This window comes from Hetaerina americana, unplaced genomic scaffold (assembly GCF_022747635.1).
Source record: "Hetaerina americana unplaced genomic scaffold, ioHetAmer1.1.p SCAF_51, whole genome shotgun sequence".
Taxonomy (NCBI): domain Eukaryota; kingdom Metazoa; phylum Arthropoda; class Insecta; order Odonata; family Calopterygidae; genus Hetaerina; species Hetaerina americana.
The window spans coordinates 1,053,875-1,077,373 of record NW_027287107.1 but is presented as its reverse complement, the minus strand read 5'-3'; the positions used below and the strand labels follow the sequence as shown (position 1 = coordinate 1,077,373).

Here is a 23,499-nt window from a genome sequence, read left to right as displayed (position 1 = left end):
CCCCAGGTCTTCCAGGACACGTGAATTCAATCTCTCGGAAAGGAAAAAACCACAGGAATAAAGGCGGGCGGTCAATGACACCCATTGAAGGCGGCGGCGGCGCCTTCGCGGAGGGAAACAAGGCCGTATGAATGTGCGCGGGGAAGTGGCACTGCCCTTCGGAGATTCGCGGAAGCGTACCGACTCATCCGTCGGAATCGAGGATTTGCACTCGGCACCACCGCGGCCGGAATACCACAAACGGGAGAGTGCTGCGCGCGGCTGCAGCCGTCACGTGACCACCGAACCGCTCGAAACATTCCGAACGTTAAACGCTGGCGGCGCGCGGAGAGCCACAGACCACTCTGCACATCCAAAGCGAGAGGACGGTGGCTGCACCCGCTCGCCACCTACTACGCGCACGGAGAATATCACCACCGAAACGCGGCGGGGAATATCATGAGGTGGGGAAGTGGAGAGACGGTCTCGCACACACTAAAACAACCGAGATCATATTCATTCGCTCGAGGACCTCTCGCCTAGGGAAGGCGACGGCGTCTTTCTCTCTCCGCCCCGTCGTCCGCCGAGGCATGTGAGGTAAAAGGCCGGCGGGAGGTGGGCTTGCGGAAGTCTCCGAGGGGAAGCAATAGAAAGGGAAGGTAATGTGTACGGGTGGGTGAAATGAGACAGGGGAGGGGGGGCGGGGCGCGTGGGCGACTTGCGATGAGGGGGAGGGGGGTTAGCGTGAGTGAGTGGGCGAGAGAGGAACGGAGGGGATAGACGACGGCGGGTCTTGCGAATGAAACACTCACCAAGCTGCTCCCGGGCCCCCCAACTCGATCAATGGCCTCGCGGCTTCGGCGTTACCATGGTTACCGCGGGCGGAGGGGAGATAGGGTTGGTGTGGTGGGGTCGGAACGGGTTGTAGCGAGAAGGGAGCGGGTTTGGGGGGAGCGGTCGACAGGGGAAGTTGAACCGCGGGGGTGGGGGCACTTAGAAAGGGAGAGTCAGACATTATTTGAAGAGGGGCCGGGCGTCGAAGGGATGGGAAGGGGGAGGTGGAGTGAGAGAAGAAAGGAAGATGTCTTGAAAGACCTTTACGGGTGGAGGGCGATTTCTGAATAGGAAACAGATGTGTGCGGCTCGTGGCTTGAAGAGGGCGTAGGGACATAAGCGGACCGACGTTGGGGTAAGTGTTCGACACAAGGATCGGGGGTAAGGGACGACATCCACCCGAAGGAATGGATACGTTCAACTCCCTTGCTTACCCCACCCCGGTGCTGATGCGCGACACGGCGTCCCGTTTGCGTCCGAGGCATTTACATCCGGCAGAGTAGGCATATATAATCATGTATTCGGGCAATTTCATTCGCCCATTTCCCTGCCGAGGCCATGAGGTTTTGGAATGTGACCGCTGCGACGAGCTGGTACACATTAATTTAAATTTATTCCCAAGTTCTAACGCCAGGTCTTCGGATTGAAATCTTTCGGGAGTGGACTCCAATTCGTGTGCTTGCATGGTGTTTGTCGAGTCTTGCGTCTTTATGTTAATTTATCTCGGAGCACCATTAATGAAATCAAATCAATGGCCAAGTTTACGCACAAACTATTTTCCCGTAAATTTAATAAACGCTGGAATCCTATTTTCGCTGAAAGGAATACACAAAATTTTGTCTAGGTAAGCTAAGGATTAAGATCGAAGCGTGACAGGGACAGCGACGTCTATTCCATGACGACATACGAGACTATAGACTCCTTAATTTGGCAGTGGTGCACATAAAAAGAGTGATGAGCGGGCCTTGGGCTGTCTGTAAATAAGATAAAACATAAATTAAAGAGCAGAGATATTCATTCTAAGGACATTTTCCCTCGAGTCAGTTGGTTCCCGCCAAGGGCATGGCAAATTTCACCAAAGCAATTTTAGTAAATATGATATGCAGCAAACGTCGTGATTGATGAATTTTCCGCGAATTCCGGCGAATTGACAATACTGAGCGAATCAATCCACCGATCCGACTGGTGGCACTGAAGTAGGATAGGGAAGAGAAAAGAGGGAGTTGATTAATTCTAGCTCAGATATATCCTATAGCCGTGCACGAAATGGGATTCCTACGCGGCAGGAGTGAATTTGAAAAATGGATCAGCGAAATGAAATGATGTCACAGCCATTACCGCCCACGCTGCAATCAAAATTTACGGTGGAAATCAATTATACGCCGGTGTTTAAGGCCATTTAAGTTGAAGTGTGGAGGCCTAGAGAATGCAGTGCTCGGCTCCTGATCGGAGTGCAGGATTCAAATTCTAAGCGATTCGTACGTCCTTCTATAACTCCTTAGAAAATTCCAATGACGGGGCCTATATTATCGGAAAAAGTTTACTTTTAGTAAGCCTACTCTCTCACTACACTGCTGTTTAAGTTTCAGCTATACCCATCACGTAATTTAATTTTCATAGTAGATTAAAATATTAGACTTTGGTTGGCATAAAAATATGGAAAAAACAAGACTCGTGTGGTAATTAAATACTTCTATTTAAAAGGTTCAAACCGAAAGAGATCGAAATCGAATGTTAAATGAAGTTCATAGAACATCTGCTCCCGTGTGCGACTATCGGCTGACAAAGTGATAGCCACGGTTTTCTATGATCACTGCAGAATCATCTCCATCGATTACTTGTAAAAAGGGCAAACGATAAATGGAGAGTATCATGCGTCGCTATTTCACCGGTTAGGAGAAGAAATCAAGAAAAAACGTCCTCAATGGGCAAAGAAAAAATTCTCTTCCATCAAGATAATGCACGAGTCCAAAACCTGTGTACTTTTGATGGCTGAAAATATGGAATTAAAGATCAAATTATTACAACATCCACCGCATTCATCAGGTATAGCTCCTAGTGACTTGCCTCGATTTTTAAACTTGAAAAAATGCTCGTAGGAAAACGGTTCAAGTCGAACGAGGAGGTCTAGGGCTAACACAGATGCCTCTCTCTTTTGAGGACCTTCGGAATTACTCATTATTGGACGATTGAAAATAGTTAGAGAAACGCTACGAATAGTTTATTGAGCTAACTGGAGAATGTACTGATAAATTAAAAACCCAACCTTCTATTTAAAAATTCTACCCAGAATAACTTTTCCATTTTTTATCTAAAAACTTACTGAACGACCCACGTACCATGAAAAAAATATCCATTGAATTGATAGTAACATTTTCTAATTCTATGAACTTCTTCGGATACTAAGTGATGCACATAAAATATACATTGAATTGATAGTAAAATTTTCTAATTCTATGAACTTCTTCGGATATTAAGTGATGCACACGGGCAAACAAACTCTTCCCCACCTCCGAGCCAGGAAGTGTGAATTTCACACGTCTTATATACAATCTCACACACTGCCCACGCTACGAGAATTTGAATAACATTTTCGTTCCCTTCCAAAATTTAAAAAATTAAATAAAGGACTAATTACATAGGGTGTAGAAATGGTATTATACTACAACTATGGTAGAGCACGAGGGTTATTAATTTATGATCATCGTAATATGATATATGTTGGGATGTAGCTTGTAATAGACTTCAACTACATCGTGATACATCTCGTTTAATTGAAATAAATCGGTGCTATATAATTATAAATATTACCTGTGAAACTATATTTTAATCCCAAATGGTTAAATATCATATGATTACTGGTACATTTTGCCATATTTTGTATTAAAGTTTTCAATGTAGACACAACATATAAAATATGGTCCAATTTTCCGTAGACTTCAACATGTATCAGAATTTAAATACTTCAAGATGCAAAACCTGACAAACCAAGTCCGTATGATACGTTTACCATTGAATAAATATTATCAGGAAAGGAAGTACGTGTAATTTTATTATCAGTTTTCATTACATCTGAAATATATATATTCATTAAAACGCATGTTCTTTGGGATTCATCCTCTAGGATCGCGATTGTGGCCGCCTAAGGCGGGATTCCACTTGGGAGGCCCACGTTCGCATCCCACCGCGGCCCACAAGGGTCCGATAGGATGATTTCATCGGAACAATCAGTCTATAACGGATTATGACAGTCTTTGTAGGATGCACTCGGGAAGATTAATGGTGATCGATCTCTTGTGGTTGACTTTCCAGCGACTTACATACTCATATTTTTGTTTCACTCACAAACATCAACCTAATGCGTTCGCAAGGAAATCGAGAATACAAACAAAACGCTCCTGAGATTAAAAAATATCAATCCGTTGCTTCCAAGGTTTTTTAAATTAAATTAAATTCCACTTATAAGTAACAATTTATTCAGAGTGAAGAGCAGAGTATGAACTGCAAAGATAGTAAAAATCCTTGTCATGGAGCCTAAGTAATAGATGGAGTATAGGAATTTATCAAAGGAAATTGGAGTTTCACCGCCCAATTGTGGTGCGACTCGAGTGTCCCGCCTCGCGGGGGACATCTCCGTCCTCCGATAACAATGTCATCCTCGGACGCAGTCATAATCCTTTCTGCAACACTCCCATCTTAATCCGCAACTTGCGTCGCCTTGAGTTCTCTACACAGAAGTGGTCGAGCCGCCGACACAAGCTGTCCGCTTGTCGGAAGCGACATCATGGCCACACGAGAGGAAAATCAATCAGATGGATAATACGCACGAGTGGCCAATGGCCTCGTAAGCATCAGTCAACTGCTTTTATAAAACTGCGTTAAGTCCTTTAATGCAATATTCAGCAATGCAAAATTTCCCTAAAATTTTCAATAATACATTAAGAAATGAAGGGCATAAAACTAATATAAAAAAACGATGGAGAAAAAGAGAGGTTCACACATGTATTCACAAAAATATCAGCCAATGCAAATGCTTTTAAAGTTTCCCGGAACAGACTTTCCGCTCCTTTCGCTAAAAATATGCTACTCCACGCGACCTTTCAGGAAAAAATATTTGTAGTCATAAGTTGCTTTGATCCCGGTTACGTGTCCAGGAATATGCCGATCTAATAGTTGACGGAGGAAGTTGAGACCAAAGATAAACAAACTCCAGGGAAATAAGAAATATTGTTAATATTATTATTATTATTAAAAATACACATGTGCTGATAGACATTGTCAGGTGGCACACAAGTCCCAAATAATCGCAAAAGATAATACATAAAACCAGACTTCAAAACCCAAATCTCTTTAACAAAACAAGTGAATCCCCATCCCATTTACAACCATTAATCAGCAAGAAAAAAAAGGTAAATTAAAAAAAAATTAAGCTATTACATATAATACAATACACCAGACATCAATCAAATTGTTACATACAGGTATATGCCTTACATCTATTCTTAAAAGTATACACTCTGTTAGGAAAGGGCTCGAATATTTTTGCAGGTAAGGTGTTCCACTCAACAATGGTTCTATTTAGAAAAGAAATTTTTTTTTATTTGTTCTCTGTGCCCGGCATTTTACCTTGAATTTGTGATAATTTCTGCCTATAAAATTTGGGTTCCCCGCCTCTTTCCTAAGATCTGCCCAAGCTTTCTCCCCCTTCAGAATTCGGAACATTCCACAAGTCTGCTTACTTTCCTTCTAGTTTCTAGAAGTTCCCAGCCCAGCGTTTCTAGCATGTCAGACACACTCTCCATCCTCCTATGCTTCCCCAGTACATATCGGGCAGCCTTTCTTTGCACCTTTTCCAGTTTTTTAATATGACCTTCTTCATGAGGGTCTCATACAAGAGAAGCGTACTCTAAAATTGGTCTTACTAGGGTCTGATAAGCCTTCTCCTTGGTTGCTCTAACGCTCCCTTTGAGGTTTCTCATCACCCAATGAAGAGTTTTGAAAGCTTTCTTATAGATGTACTCCACATTTAGCCCCCACCCTAAGTCCTTAGTTAATACATCATTTTGGGACGGCGCTCTCTACGAAAATGTTGTCAGGGTAACTAGATGGGTGTCTCCGGTTTCGTGTGAACTTATCATTCAATATCGCATTCCGCAATCAGAATTTTATGTTATTCAAGAGCCAAGGCCGTTGTGCCATTATTTTTTTCTAATGCGCAGAACTCGAAAAGACAAGTGGTTCTTTCTTCCTTGGTTAAAATTATTACCAAATTAGTGCACTAAAGTTCTGTTCCTGGCTAAAGTTTTTACAATTCATCCAACTCAAAGAGAAACTACAAAATTTACAGTTACGAGATCATATCTCGTATCACTTGAGATTTCTCGTATCACTTACCTGGGTATCGTAACAGAGATTGAAATTCAATCTTGAATCCAATTCTAAAGGAATTTCGACATTTCCTATAATTTTCTTTGAAAAAAAGAGCTTTTTATTGAATAATTTTAACTCTAATTTATGGCCAAAAAAGTTGAATATTATATTATATTTGTGCTAAATCAGAGTTGTAATTTAATGGTCCACCCATCAATCAAAATTTCATAGAAAACTGTATCCCTCTCTTTGAAATTGTACATTGAAACTATAAAACAATTATTATTACCTGAACAATTCCGACTAGGTAAAAATCGTACGATATTGGCTCTCTAAATTCAATTCATTACAGATAAAATGAGTTGTTAATAATAATATACACACGTAGATTAGTAATAGCTGCAATCGTCTCTTTTTGAGAGATAAAACATTTTTGTATTCTTACGACTTCCTTATGGAAAAAATTATTTCTTTAAATTGCAGTTGCTGGTTTTTATCACATCTTCGTAAATATCCAACTATGATGCCCCAACTAAATGCCCCTCGTGACCTTATCTTACAAAAATTTGAATTCATTAATTGCGATTTTTGAAGATTCATTCAAAAATAGAATTAAAACATTGCTCATCTCAGCACATATTTTATATGACATTAATTTTACGAGGCTTATCTTACATGGTTATAATAATCAATACGTTTTCAGATTTATGCCAAATTTACGGAAAGTGTTGAGTTGAAAACTCCCTTGAGTGTGTTTCATCAACGATAGGCATTATTACAGGTAGTGGAACCATCCTAGAATATTTTATCAGTTTTTTAAATCGTTATCCTACGCCTCTATTCTAGGAAATGCTTGACTTAAGGTATTATCAATACTAATGATAATGTTTTCATTCCGTGACTTAGAGGTAAATCCATTTAATAAGAGAGTTTTAACTAGGGTTTAGAAAACGAACTCTTTTTACCTCCGTTATACCATGCCTCCCTATTGTTACAAGCTCCCACCTCTGTCATATCCGTGCATCGCTGGCTGAATAATCTTCTCTTGCTGCGAGTTCTTATATCCCTCGTCCTAATGTGTCCCTAACCTCAGGGTCACTTATTACTATATTCTTAAAAGTACATGGTAGCACGCCTGAAGTAAGTTTTATTGACTGAAATAATTAAACATGGGCTTCTCGACTTGCTTCATTAATGTCTTCCTTAAATTTGGTGCTTTTAGCATGATTTTCTATGGACCTATCTCTACCAACACCCATAAAAGGTTCATTTGAATAAGAGTCAATATATTCCACGTAATTTTTTTAAATTTTCATATAAATATATGTATCCACGAAAACTATTCACAAAAGGGAAAATAAGGTTAGTCACAAGCAAGGTGATAGCGTGAAAACTTATAAACACATAGAAATGCACTTAGAATTTTGTTTTTTTTTTATTTCGGTGGTATAACCGTTTTTTTCAAGTGAAAGAAGATGGCTTCGTATACATGTATACATTTATATGAATCAGAATGGAAGATTTGATTTTTAAGGCATTGATTTTTGAAGAATGAACTAATGAAATATTTCTCCGCGACAAAAATGGCGCTATATTTGCAAGACAAATATTGACGGCGAACAATTTAATTAAATAAGGCAAAATTATCTTGCAAACCATATGACTTTTGATCACCTGGAAATATGATATAATGCCACAGTATTTATAACTATACAATTCTGATTTACCTACAACCTTATGCATATCATATCAGCACCACCATTAATTAATATTCATACACATATACCTGCTGTATAATATCGGATATCCTGATGTTTCGGTTGCATAATATCATTTCTACAAGCTAATATGCAATTAATGAATTATTTAATTCATGGTACTTGGGAAGTGAACAAAAATACATAGGTCATTCACGTAGTCAGATCAGAGCCATGTTTTAGATTATTTTTTCATTAGTATTCCGCCTTGACTTCCCCTCCTGTCCCTTACAACTCAAGCCATTTATTATTCCCTCATGCATCTTTCAGTTTGGTGATTTGACTCTCATCCTCTCTTTCTCTTTCATCACGGCAAGCTTAAAGGTTAATACTTTCGTATTTGTCCGTTACCGGTGTACAACTACTCGTTTTTACTCCGTAACCGGATACGATATTCCTCACCCTATAGGGCCTACTATTAAAAAACACAATTTGATAAATCAATACCTCCGTTTGCATAGACACTTACGCATACGAAAACCTAAAGCCCAATTTTTAAAAGTACAGAATAATTATGTGGGGGGGGGAGTTGTTCAAAGAGCATAAAAATATATCATGGTTACCAATCGATTGGAAAAATAGAACTCAGACCAAGAGACCCAGGGCGGACTCTTCCTGATTCCCATTAAACTAAAAAGAACAATGGCTAATAGCTATTTTTACCGGTTATTTGTTCTGTGAATGCGAGCGGAAGGAATGCTGATCGAGATTTTAATCTTGGTCCTCGTGACTTCCTTGGCGATGGATAAACGAAAAAATATTCAAAGGACGTGTGGCGGATCTTACACGTTTGGTCGCGTACGAGAAACGCTGAAACGAATTCCGTTTCGTTCATGAATCAAAACGGATCGCTTACTCGACTGCAAGAGTGTCTGCGACTGTAGATCTACGATGCACATACACGTTTTCCAGGTGGAAATACAGAGATGAATGGGCGAAGTAGAAATATTATTCCCAGTGAGGGTGGAAAGGAAGTTGGAGTGGAAGGAAATGACCACGAGAAGGCATTTTATTCGGAGTTTTTTTAATTAATAATCTTTTTATTATCAATTACGTGAAATTTAACTTACCGATGCTCGAAAAAGTATAGATGACTCTTAGTTGGGCGGACACGGGGGCAGTGCTTAGGGTAGAGATAGAAATGATGAAATGTGGAATACGAAGGAATGCGGAATACGAAGGTGGGAGGTAAGTATAACAGGGGTGTAAAGCTATTCGGGTGTGGTCATTCGGGGAGAATTGACGGCAGTCGAATCACCAAACGTGCATATGGCACAAGGGTGGATGATTTGAGAGGAATAAACAGAGCGAGAAAGTCATGGGTGAATATTGTCGAGTAGACTCCTAAGAAATATTAAAAGCCTCATGAACAAGGGCATTTATGAACGTGGCAGGGGAAACAAGTTTGCCAGGATGGCTAAAATTTTCCTTAATTAACCTAAAATGCAGGTTTTTTTTATTTCTCCACACCCAAAGGGAACTAAGTGAAGGGTTTGTGTGCGTAAAGAGAATAAATTAAACACCACAGTGACAATGTGTACCACCCGGATATCATCCTCAAATTTTCCCCTTGGATGGGAGAAAAAGAGAGAAAAGGAACGAAGAGAACAACGAGATGGTTTCAAATACTCATCCTCACAAAAATTTGCTGGGTTGCGTTTATTTTTGCTGGATTTTTAATAGTTGTTCACAAATCGCGCAATTTTATTCATGATTTATTATTAACATTCATAGAACTCGCGTTAGTGCTTCAACCTATTTCGGATGAAAAGGCCAAACGAACAACAGTTCACTGCGATTTGGTAAAGCTCGAGAAGCATTTAAGGAGCTTCGAGGCCAATATGTTACGAAAGTTTTGGCTGGCTGCCGGTTATGAGAGTTTGAAAGAGTAATCCCCAAATCCCTTCCATATATTTTCCGATTCCGAACAGATCCAATATTCTTTCGTTTACTGAAGGATTCAAACTAGAGGCCGATGGTCCATGAGTTTTTCACTACACGTGAGCCCACGTATCCGAGTTCACGATTTTCGTGTCCGAGGAACCAAAACTGCACTTCTACACGTACATACGCGACCCGTTTTGTGACAGACTGATATAAGGAATGATATAACGGAACACATTTGTAATTTTTGGCACATCGGATATGCGCACACGAATTATGCTACAGAATTTATTTTGAACCCACCTACTTTCACTTACATTGGAACGACGCATCATTTACGACTGCATCATTTACGCTCGTTGGCCAAGACATAAGCTAGCATAAGTAAGATCTGGTGCTTTCCCGGCGTATTTCCTTCATGAAGTTTTCTCGGGTCTTCCACAGGGTCAGGGGTTCCATATTGGCCGACGTTTCGATTCCCGACTCGTGCATCGTCCTCTACCCTGAGGACAGTGCACGAGTCGGGAATCGAAACGTCGGCCAATATGGAACCCCTGGCCCTGTCGAAGACCCGATAAAACTTCATGAAGGAAATACGCCGGGAGAGCACCAGATCTTACTTATGCTTGCTTATGTCTTGGCCAACGAGCGTAAATGATGTAGTCGTAAATGATGCGTCGTTCCAATGTCAGTGGAAGTAGGTGGGTACCCGAGAGAACTTCATGATAAGCAAGCATGTAATAATAAAATGTTGGCGAATTAATGATTTACGTGAGTGCTTTCATCGCCACAGTAACTTAACCGAAGGTTGGTTTGATGGGTGAGGGTAGAGCTTACCTCGAACGAATATCACGTGGGGATGGTAGACTAGACTAGGTTTCGCTGGAGGGGCCATGCGCCAATCCAGGTGACCCTGGATACACTCAACTCGGTGATTTTTCGGGTACCAGGTATTTTTGAGACATTGCAGGAGGCAGAGGGGAAGGAAGTTACGCCGTAAGATGTGTGAATTTCATTTGCCATATTCATAGTAAAAGGCGAGCTGTACCGTCATATATAAGCCAGACCTTCTGGCTGATTGATTTATTTGGTATTACTGGTACGTGAACATCGATGAAGCCTTACAATTCTTCTTTAGTGTAGTTACACGTACCTGACAACCTCTATAGAAGATAATGGCACCAGGTACCAACCCCCGATAGGTACGAATATATTCGATGGTGGATCAGAAACTTGCTCTTGTCTTTCACATGCTGAATATCCGCGGGGATATGAGCAACTTGACGGAGGGTATTGAGAACTTTTTAAGCATGGTGGCTCAACGACTTCCCCCGTCTGAAGTCCAGGGCAGAATCCCACCGGGAATTTTTACTGCATTAACGTGCCCTACTACTTAGGTACCGTATTGAGGTCACGTCATGTGCAATACGCAGTCAATCAGATGTGTCGATAGATTTTTGACCCCTTGGCGCCTTTCGATCGTTATGAATAGACTAATCCTCGAAAATAAACGCTAACATAGTAATTGAGCAAGCGAAATGCTTGAGCCCATCAGCACACTCATTCTGATTGTATTCAGGCGGATTAAGAACGGCTTAGTCGTGTCAAGGGTCCAAATTTTATTCTAGAAGAAAAAAGTCCATACCTTTGATTAAACACGCCGGAACGCAACTTTATTTCATTTATTATGAGCCACCTTTTTATCATATTATAGGGCTTATTGAACTTTGTAATAACATATCAATAAACAGTACCTCTCTTACCGGCTATTGATTTAAATCTAGATTTTTTATTGAGTGACATAAGCAGATTATCACAATTGCTGACTTGTGAAACGAAAATGAGAAGAAAATAGTGGGAAGCATAACACTTCGTGCTTCATCTTAATACGTACCAATAAAGTATTTTTAAAATTAAAACGCCTCCATTACTATAAAAGTGAACAGAAGAAACTTAGCCGGACCATCAGTGGATCAAAGCGGTAAATCGCGACCTAGGTCGACTTGAAAGGGATTAACAGCTGTCACAGCTGAAAAAGCAATGGAACATTTAACTCAACATTCAAGATCAACCTGCCGAGATTGATTGCCTAAATCACAATCTCACTGGGAGGAGAATAATTCTCTATGCCAGCTATTTATTTCATTTATCATTAAGTCAAGGGGCTAGATTGACCTGGGAAAAGGCTAAGGGACGGCAGAGTAAATTTTATTCCGACCCCTTTAACTTATGACCTCGTATCCTATGATTGCACAATCACGCTTTCATTCAACATGTCATGCAAAGGCAATGGCTACTTGAAATCCATTACGGGCGTTTTATGAGACATAGGTACGGAGAGAAAAGTCGTTGATTCGCCCCTCGGTCTTTGGATCGAGGAGCAGACCAGAGTTTAGGATGAAAGTGTGGTACGTAGGAACATTTGCAATCCCACGCGGCACTAGTCCCTCGAAAAGACCCCCATACAAAGCCCTATGCTTCGATTCCGTAACTTGGTTCCCAGCGAAAATTCGGCTCTGATGAGTTAGCCAAGTAGTAAACGCGTTCGCCTGCCAACCCAATGGTCGCAGGTTCGGTCCCCGCCTTGGGAATGGGAGTTATCTCTACCCTTGGGATACCCGATGGCAAGATGAGAGTAATTAACCAGGATCTCGGGGGCAAACGCTAGACCGGGTAAATCTGGAAAGCAGGCAAAAAGACGTGGAGAAAGGGCTGAAAGACAAGCCGCTTCATTCGTTCCTACCGATCACCTGTGCCCCCGATAAGCTTAATATGTACTGAGCATGAAGTTCCGTGCAAACGCAACAACAATGGATTTCAATTCACTTGGCAATGAGGGATCAAAAAGTGACGGGATCGAGACGCCTTGAACACTCCCGCGAGATGGTCCAGCCGCCTCGGGAAGAAATTACCTCAACAAACCGAGAGAAAGCGTTGACTCGTTTCCGCCAGAGGGGCCAATGACAAACTGGAGCGGGGAAAGTCACTCCGACAGCATTAGAGTCTACGGGTGAGTTTGAGAAAAAATTCAGGGCACGGTAAGATATATGTGATGTCCGTAGAGGAATCAAGCGTATGAATTCATTGTTTTAGCAGACCTTACGTTATTAGGTATCTGAATAAGAAGGGGGAGGATGACTTAGCGTAGCGCAGTGGTTCTCATGACTCCTCTCACATTCTTACACTTGGTCGGAGAGTTCCAATGGAGCATAAACAACGCTGCCAATGTCGTGAAAATACGTAAGGAGCGCTTTATAAGGAGGGCCTTTAGTCATTTTTACTCTGAACCATTCTCTGAATTTGTTTGCAATACACCGACCGTCTTACAAGGGACGAAAGCTTGAGTTTCTGGTGTCGATCGCTGAGCGGTCAAAGCCATCATCTGCGCTCAGAGTAAGCAAAACACGCGGCAGAAAGATCGCCAGAAGTGGAAGAAGTAAGAAGGATATAATAAAAATAACAAAGTGGAAGAATAAGGCTTTCAAAGGAAAAACTAATGACCGCAATTAGTTTTAAAAGTCGAATGGTTTGAGGCGTCACTTTGTGGAAGCGATTCATATCGGAAAAGAAAAGAATTTGTTCTTCCACACATTTTATCATGCACGACCTAGGTTTCGACTTACTTCTGAAGATGACTTTGTGATTCGAAACCTAGGACGTGCATAGTAAAATATATGTCGAAGAACAAAGTATTTTCTTTTCCGGTTTTAGAAGTCTATGCATTAGGACATGTTTCATTAGAACTTGCATATTATTATTAGCGGTAATCAACCGGTTAAGGTAAGTTTTTGCATGGGTACGAGCTGCTAAACGTGAAAATGACGATTCCCTTGCATCTCTTAACAAAACATAGCCAGACATCCCACATTACAACAAGTTCTTATCCAATACCGTATACTTCCTCCCTCTCTTCATTCAGTAAAACATCCTACCTCATTCCCACCCCTTCCTCGTTTGCCCAACATTCTCCCATTCTATCACAGTTTTCAGCATCTCATTGCCAGTCAAAACGCTCTGCATCCATATTTCCCGCCTCTTTTTAATTTCACCCAACAATACTCTCTCCTATCTCACCTTGCCTAGCACTTCCTCGTTTGTTTTCCTTTCAGTCCAATCCCCCTTCTCCAAAAACCTCTTTCAAAAACCTCCAATCTACGTCTATCATCCTACTTCAATGCCCATGTTTCCGTGCCGTACAAAACCACGTTCTATGTCAAAGTTTGAACAATATTTTTCTTAACATCTGTACTTGGGAGTCACAGTCATTAATTCCCTTCTCGTGAAAGCTCTTTCGCCCCACGCAATTTTCCGTCTGATGTCCCTACTACTTTGACCATTTTGGTGCAAAACACTTGCGGGATAGGTAAACTGCTCCACCTGCACTAGTTCATGGACTCCTTTTTAATATTTAACTCGGCCTTACTCTTTCTGGAAAACCTCACAACCTTTGTTTTGTTTACATTTATTACCATAACTATTGCATTAAAATTACGATGCACTCAGCATTGTTAGCAACCCCTTGGATGACTGACCAACTAAAGCTTGATCATTCTGAACAGTCTGAGAAATGTGCAGGTAACGCATAAATAGTCTATCTCTCCAATCTACACCTATTTTCTGTAATGTATTCATTAATTCTACGGAATTAACTCTATCAAATGCCTTTCCGAAATCTACGAAACAGGCAAATACATCCAAATTACATTCTACGTTCCCCTATATTAATGACTTCATTACTGCCAAGGTATCACGCGCGCATCTCCCCTTCCTGAGCCCATATTGATCATCTCCTAAGCAATCATTTGCCCTGATCTGCATCCTCTTATTGATGATCCCGAGAGCCACTTCAGCCGTGTGCAAGATGAAATTCGTTCTTCTGCAGTCCTCACATTTGGCTGCTTTTCCTTTCTTTTGGAATAGGAACTCACTCTGTTAAGACACAATCTTCCGGCCAGATTCCTTCCTCGTGGATGCTACGACTTAGCCCATATAGACTCTTTCTTTCACATTTCCTTTAACCTTTAAGTAGTATCAGTTTAGTGACAACTTGAGGATAAATGACGACAAATTCACTGCCCTCATCATCAACAGTAGAATCGTGAGGTATCTAAGCTCCATTTGGCAATTACTTTCCCATATTAATCAGGTTCTCTTCTTAGTTCCGATTCCCGCGATTAATGCCTTCACTACATCATAATTTGTTTATCGGGAATCTACCTTGATGTCCATTTCCCAATCGATAGCCTCCAGCGACCTCCAATGGTTAACAGTCTTCAGATACGAGCCAATTACGCTTCATTAGGGATGGTGAACGCGTCTTACTGAGGAAACTTCAGATAGGGGGCGTTCAAACTAGGATAATTAATTAATAGTAGCAGTAGCAGACTTGGAAAATAACGCCTAAAAATAACGTACGCCAAGTTTTACAAGAAAAGTTAATATTTCTCTTGACTCTAAAATTAAATCGTTAATTTATGTTTCCCTTTAATATTTAAAGCAACCTGTTTTATGTTAGAGAAAACAAAATATTTTCGCGTTAAAGAGTTAATTCACAGATCAAAGTCGACGATCATAAGAATAATTTCAGGCTGACAGTGTGAGGCAAAAGGAGAACGAACGAGTCAACTTCAACAAGGCGCCCTTATTAACATAAATGCCCATTTTTTATTAGTTTCCACAGGAGTAGACTACTTTTCGTAAAATTAACTTACATTTTTATTATTCCCTAATTTTACTGAAATTAATTCCACCGGACTTAAATTTTTAGGAAAACTCAGTTTAAATACATTATTTTCATTAAACCATGTTAACTTCCCCAAGCCTGATCAGTGGCAATCGATTAAAGATCTGAGACATAGTAAATATACATTTGACATAACCATCCCTTGCAGTGAGCTGAATTATCTTCAGGTCCATTTGTGTGTAATTTCCGTTCCTTCGGTTTAGTTCAAATATGCTAATTGATTTTCTCCATCTACCTTCCTTACCCAAAATGTTCCCCTCTATTGCATTATAATTTAAAACTTCATTGCAAATCAACATCTCGTTAATTTATTTTTTCTTACCTCCTTAAAAATTTTGCCGAAAACATGACATCTTATCGTCCCATGCCTATTATTTCTTCGTTAAAAAATGCATGAAATTTTGCAGATATCCATCACCTATATAAGGGATTCGAACTAGGGTCCTTCGATTATTCGTAGTGCTTCAACCAGTTAATACTGGCAAGGTATTATCTTACACTATGAATTTCGAAAGGCTTTAAATACCTTAATTGAGGGATCCGGGCTCGAAGCTCGTACTAGGAGAATGATTTTTGCACATAAGCGCACCAGTAGGTCACTCCGCTGAAATTATTCTTGCGTCAAATCCGCAATTTGTTTAAATTTCTTCGTTGGTGATGACATTTTCTCCATAATCTCCATATCCACACTACAAAAGCCCTTCCATCTACAATCACATTCTTTCTGCCGCGATTACTCACAAGGTTTTCTGTTATTAAACTAAATCTAGTTTAAAGTACAAAACCCCTCTCAGAATCTCTTCACCATCATTACTGAACATTCGCATGGTAATCAAACAATGTCTTTAGACAAATTTTACGCGATCGTCATAAATATTTGGCATTTAATACCGGTAAGTTTCAAACGGGCGATTTTTAATTCGGGGAAAGCGGTATAGGTAAAGGGTGATAATGCATATTCAAGTCAAGGTGGTGCAAAAAGGGAGGGAGGAAATTAATTTCTGAAAATCAGCTGTGTGAAGTTTTTGAGTACCAGATCTAATTGGAAAACCACCACAGCCGGCTTAAGGAAAGAAACTGCCCCTCTACTACCCTTAATGACTGAATTCCGAACACCGTTGGGCTCGGTATTAGGCCTGCCCTCTCCTATCAAACCAACCTTCGCGCAGATAACTACGGTAGTCCTGCAGTACGTCAACCAGTAGTACGGCAATTAAACACTTCTATTTGACAGACTTAACACCGACAGGGGTCTAAGCCGAGTTGGATGAAGTATATGGAACAAGTGCTCCCATGCTCACGACTGCTTATTGCTGGATAAATGAGTTTTAACGTGGGCGTACATCCACAGACGATGATCATCGTTCGGGGAGTCCAGTGGAAGTGACTTCCACCGAAATGATTGACAAAATCTACGATATGGTTTTGAGTGATTGACGAATCAAAGTTCGCGAAATAGTTGAGGCCACAGGCATATCACAAGGTACCGTGTTTTCAATTGTGCATGAAAAATTGGGAGTGATAAAAATCTCTGGTGGTGCCGCATTTGCAGTCAGCGGAGAATATCGTTTGGTCGATTCGGAGGCTGGTTTGGTGCTTTACCGTCGCAATTCTGACGAGATTCTGTGTTGATAACAAAACATGGATTCGCCCAGTAGTACTTTCCGGACACAAAGGAAAAGTCTAAGTACTGGGTTTCTAAAGGCGATCCGGCTTCAAAGAAGGCGAAGAAGGTGAAAACGGCCGAAAAGATGATGGGCACGGTTTTTTAGGAACAACGCGGAATCATCATCATCTGCTCGTAAACAGTGCAAACGATAAATGTAGCGTATCATGCGTCGTTATTTTGCCGGTTAGGAGAAGAAATCAAGAAAAAACGTCAAGAACGATCAAATTATTACAACATCCACCGCATTCAACAGATATAACCCCAGTGACTTCTCTCGATTTCCAAACTGGAAAAAAGACTCGTAGGAAAACGATTCAACTCTTTGGAGGACCTTCGGAATTCCTAATTTTTGGATGGTTGAAAATAGTCAGAGAAACACTAAGAATAGCGTATTGAGCTAAAAAGTAGTTTAAGTTGATGTGTTGAAAAGTATTGCAAAAAAATAATTCTACCAATGTCATTTGTTTCAATCTTTTTTTCCGAAGAGCTTATTGAACGACCCATGTAATATCAAAAGAAAGATTGACATTCGAAAATCATTTTTTCCTTTCAGTGACCATTCATCCTGGGCGAGCCTTGACGGGGTGTAATGAGAGGTACCCTCACACTGTATATTCGATAGCTGAGGTGGGGAATGCCGCCCGGGAAACCACCTCATGCGTAACTGCTCCCCTCTAACATTTAAAACTATAGAATATTTCGCGGTAGAAAAATCCTTGTCATCGGTGAAAAATTGTTAACAAATGTTAAATTCATGCACGATAGAGAGAAAAGCAATCAACTTTTTTCCTACAAATTTGACCTGAAAAATGATAGAATACGTACAAACTAAAATATACATCAAACATTGACCAAAACAAACAACTATATTAGTGCATAAATATTCGTTTGACCACAAGCTGCATAAATCCGGTATTTTTCATTTCGTAATAACACGACCCGTAAGTGCTCCACTGAAACAAAATATATTAAAATGGAACTGAAATACATGAAAAATATTTTTTAAATGTTATTCATGATTTATAAACAATATGCAAAAAGTGCGCACAAAAAACTGTAGGTTACTAATTTTCTCACACTAAACAGAGGGTCTCGAAAGAATTTTAAAACCCGCCAATACCAAAGTGAATAAGATAAAAAGACTCAATTCAAAACGGTAGATACCAATGAGTTGAAAGAATTACCAAAAACTAAAAATATGTGAATTTACCAAATAATCTGCGATACATCGAAACTTTTTGCTTTGGATAAACCCAAAGAGGCATTGGTACGTGATCCAAGAAACATGTAGCCCCTTTTCAGATATATCACTTCCGAAAAGTCCAGTTTGGCAAAACACTTGATCAATACTGGGCACCACGTGACATGAGACAACCTCGAACTACTAGAACAAACATTGACTCAATGCTTATGAAAGCCTTTACGTATCCAAACAGAAAGGGGCATTTATTACAGCGACTTAGACCCAATTCCTTATCGCCCTTTATGCTCCCCCCGTCCCAAACCTAACTGCTACTCAAGTTCACACACAATTTGGCTTTCGTTAAAAAAAATTCATTTAGAATTACCACGGAATATTTCTTCACTCCCTCGTATGCGCCTCCCTGCATACCGGAGTGTGTCAAATAACAATTCACTTCTTCTTTGTTGCCGAAGTGACACTTTCCTTCAGTGCGCTGATGAGGATCACCATGTGACCGAATCGACCGAATATGCTCTTCCCATTATTCGCGATTCTTCTCCACACCACACTTGACATTTCGATTTTTTCGAATTAACAGCCAAAAACATTTTTTCACAGGCTATTGCACATTTGTATAATTTTTTTGCATAGGTTCCAATTAGTTTTAACATTCGACCATAGAGGTGACTCCCGGATGATATTTTTACGAGTTTTATTTTAAGCTTTGAAATGTTGTCTACCGTTGGTATCTTCAAAGTCTTTATTCAACGCTTCTAAGGCATTCGGCATTTCCAAGAGTTTGTATGGATGAGGAACTCCATTAGAATGTACTCTTAAGGGGCTCCGTAACAACGTGCAAGGATTCAATGAGACCTGGGAGCGGTGTTACTTGAAGGCATTTTGGGCGTTAAAAAGTTAAAAATTTCTTGAACTATGGGTGTCACGCCTTGCGAATAATACGGTGATGTTACGTGAATTGGGACGTGGAATGGATATGAAGGGATTGGGAAAGAGAGGGCACGCTGGGGAGAAAACAGAATAGGGCTGCGGGAAAAAGAACTTAATCAAATAATATCAAGAGTCTTTCTTCATCCGTAAACTAAAGTGCTTACTCCACCGCATTCATCCAAGGGTCCTCTTTAAGAAGGTCCATTTCATTCAGCCTCCACAGTATTTCCATCCAGTAACTTCATCTTCAATAAGTAAGTGCGGCATTATTTCTCTGATTTTTGATCATTCCATCGTGAGGTATCATCGCTTCTCTTCTTACTACCTACATCCCTCCATCTCCCCTCTTCTTTCCTTTTCTTCTCCTCCTTCTTAACTACATTTGTTTTCTCTATTTCCTTTTTTAATTTTGAAATGGGGATGGTCAACGCCAAATAAGTCATAGTTACAAACTGGCTCTCCTCTTTAAGATCTCAACACAATGAATGAAAAGGGTCGTATTATATGCCTATTATGTAAGGATTAATTTTGATGTAACAATATCTTTAAAGCCCCTCTAAGGGTAGTTTTCTCCTTTAAAAGTTTAAATTACTGCTTTTTCCGGGACCGATTTCACGCCATCCGTCCGTCCTATTATGGGCAGTGTTGGTTCTTCAGTAAGAAAACACTATTCAAAATATCAAAGAACAGATCAGTTTTTTGAAACTAACAGTCAACAGATAATTGCTAAATTGTCCTTGCTGTGAAAAAAATACAACCCATCACTTTGGAGCAGTGTTAAATTGTTCAGTGTCCCAGTATTTTTGGACTTTATCGCCGTGAACAGGAAAATGTCGCCGCGACTCGAGCAGCTTTGGTAATTAATCGTTGATACGTTTCTCAATTTAAAGCTAACTCTCTGTATTGATAATTAGCTCCCAAAGAATCAATGTCAATTTTTTTATAACCATATAAGGGAAAAGTTACACGTTTTAGGACACACGTTCAACACATATCAATAAAATATGCTTTGATGTTGATGAGAACCAATAATGTTTTTTCCCAAAACACAACTTCCTTATGAGCGGCATGTCAAGTTGCACATGACATCCATTTCATCTTATTTTATAAATTACGGGTATAATTATGATCATCATAATCTGAAACATAATGAACACACTTTTTTATAGTGAAAAATCAATTTCAATTTCGTTCACACAAAATCAACTAAAACTGAATTTATACCTCTAAGAGCTTTTATTTAGTTAACGTCGAACCTCAAGTTCAAGTAATACATTTGAAAGAAAAAAAATAAAGATCCAAATAGAAAAATATTTTTCCCTTCCCGCATTGCACGACCTCTGCTCTACCTTCACTTGGACATAATGATCATACGGAATGTGAAACTATGATACTAGAAATATGGCCCAATGGCATCTTATTGCCTTACCGCTGGGATGGACAATAGTAGAACGCTCTCTGAATTTACTGTAAAATCCGAATCACAAAATAAATATCTGAGCCAAATGAACCTACGTTATCTATTCTCTCTGTTATTTGTTTAATACCTGAACCAAAGTAACCTACGTCTTCTATTCTGAACATCGTATGCAAACAAATTTAACACTGAAACTAACTTCCTGATTGATGGCATTGACTGGGAGGAAGAATGTTACCAATAATATTAAAATGAAATCTAAACTTTGACTGAAGATACGCACGAAGACGAGAATGCTATGAGCGCGCAGATATTTCTGCGCACGAGCAGCGATGTTCACTAAAACAATTTAAAATTCATATTCATCCCATGGTACATTTTCAAACTGAAGACATTGTTAAAATATCGGATAACGCTTTGGGGGGCGGGGGGCGAGATTGCAAAGAGACGGAGAGGATTAGAAAGGAAGGGAGGGGAAAGTGGAGAATGCCTGAAGTATTCTCACCGACGTAAACGTTATGCTACACTTCTGTTATGAAGAACTACGCAAGGATGAAGGAAGATGAAAATATTTATCGCGAAAAATCCGTGTAAATACAGTATTTTTTCATCAGTGCACTATTTTCCTCGCGTAAATTTCTCTTCGGCCAGATACCAACTGAACATCCTTCATTTTTCTCGGTCATTAGCATCACCTTCCCTCTCTTTGCAGTTTCTTCCTCTCATTATATCTGTAAGCATTCTAAACCTCCTTATTTATCTTCTCCACCATCTTCCCATCCATACCCATCAGCTACATTTTCCTACATAGTGCGTTCCCAAACCAAGACGTTTTCCTCCTCCTTATCATCTCATCTAAATCGGCATGACGACAAAAATTAAAAATCATACACTGAAATCAAAATGACTATTTTATACAGCGTAATGAGAATTTTTCCGTGCAATACTACTACCAGCGTTGAATACGTGTTTCAATGATAACATTAAAAACGACGTACTTTTTGGGTAAAAGATTTTTCTCCAGCTACCATTGCTTGTAGCAGATATAATATAAGATGTCGAGGAAATTCATGCTTTAATCAGAAAAAAATCTCATTAATTTCTTCAAATCATCCAAGGTGGTATGCCAGCTGATCCCGGGATTATTAGCCTGCGCCTAGCGATTCTGTCATCAACTGATTTCAACGTAACAGGAAACGGAAGTTTTCATTATTTATTAGGACTGCGAGTGCATTAAAAAGCATTATCAAACCTTCACGAATTCCCAAGAAAAAGAACGAGGAAAAAATTGGGATCCAATCCAAGAATAAAAGCGTTTTCATCGAGCACATTCGGTCGTTTAAAAGGGAAGTCTTTTACCAGCGTCTAAATCGCCCGTTGGTGGAACAGCCGAAAATGTGCTCCGAAGTCTTCTTTCAAATCCTGTCTATCAAGAGAATGCCTTTCGTACTTTAAACTCTTCATGCACGATGTTCGGCAACATGTGCTTATGACTGGCTGATCCAAGCTCTGGAGCTTCTCCTCTAAGGTTAACAAAAAGAATAAATCTTCCCGCTCTTTCAAATATTTCTTTGGCACTGATAACTTGTACTAGAGCGGTGGGAGAGGCGGTGGAATCGGGACGAGAATTCCGAATTCTAAGGTACTTAACGGGAGGGACGAAAAAATTCACCGACAATTTATTTCGCATTACTTTACGCACACATCTTAAGAGAATTGAAATGGTTCAGAATTTAGCGTAAACTTTCCCTCTCATTTGACAAACATGGGGAGAGATTTAGTATCATTTGAATTGAGAGAACTGAGGAAAATAGAAAAAGAATCTTGAAACAGAAGCTTGGAAGCAGCGTTCATTTCGAAAAGGAAGTGTGGGCATAAATTTTGTTTCTTCAGAGAAAAAGAGATTTGATACGGACATTTTAAAATGGATTCCCACCAGCATGGGCGGGTCCAGGATTCGTCCAAATGGATATGATAATGGAAAAGTGAAAAATCACACCTTTTATTGCTAAATCCCTATTTCAATCGGCAAAGCAATGCAGAATGTTAGTCATAGAGAGAAATTCATGCCAAGGCAGCTAGTTATTTGTGCCATGAATAGCGAAAATAAGAATCTACATTTTCAGAAAGGAACGATAGAATAGCCTGGAAATTAGAATCATAGTAGCCACTCTTTATTCCATAGGCTTTATCAATTCATTTTGCGAAACGCTAACCAGTATGGTGAACGAATAAGAAATTAGTACATGCAATTAATGATATAACTTCCATAAAACGTCAACACTATTGACATGTGGAGCGAGATTTAAAGGGAAATTTCGCTGACCGTTCAGAATTTGTAGTGGTGGAGTGGGAAAGAGGTCATCACCTTGTTTCCATTGGCCGATAGCTGGTTGCGCACTTTGTGAGTGAGTGAAAACTGATTTTGATCAGTTAGACAAATATTTCAGTAGATGATAACCATAATACTGAAAAAATGCGAACGGAGAACATATCATAATGGCATTTCACCCAAAGAAAAATCGGGCCGAACTTTTAGCGAAGACATGTGCGCAGCCGAGGTGCCAGAAATCACGGAACGAGAGAAAAATTGACATGTGACAATGTGAGATATTAGCATGTTGTGACAAACTTTAACTTAACCTTTTCGACAAAAATCAATGGTTCCAATATAGCTTCCAATGAGTCAAATAGAGCCAAGGAAATGGAATGTAT

General features: G+C 40.0%; 1 protein-coding gene across 1 annotated transcript in view; it reads right to left on the bottom strand.

Annotated features, from left to right (window-relative positions):
- The window catches only part of LOC139694627 (patched domain-containing protein 3-like), a 278,330-nt gene that overhangs the window by 119,935 nt on the left and 134,896 nt on the right, over window positions 1-23,499 (bottom strand). The gene's annotated exons all lie outside the window — the stretch shown is intronic.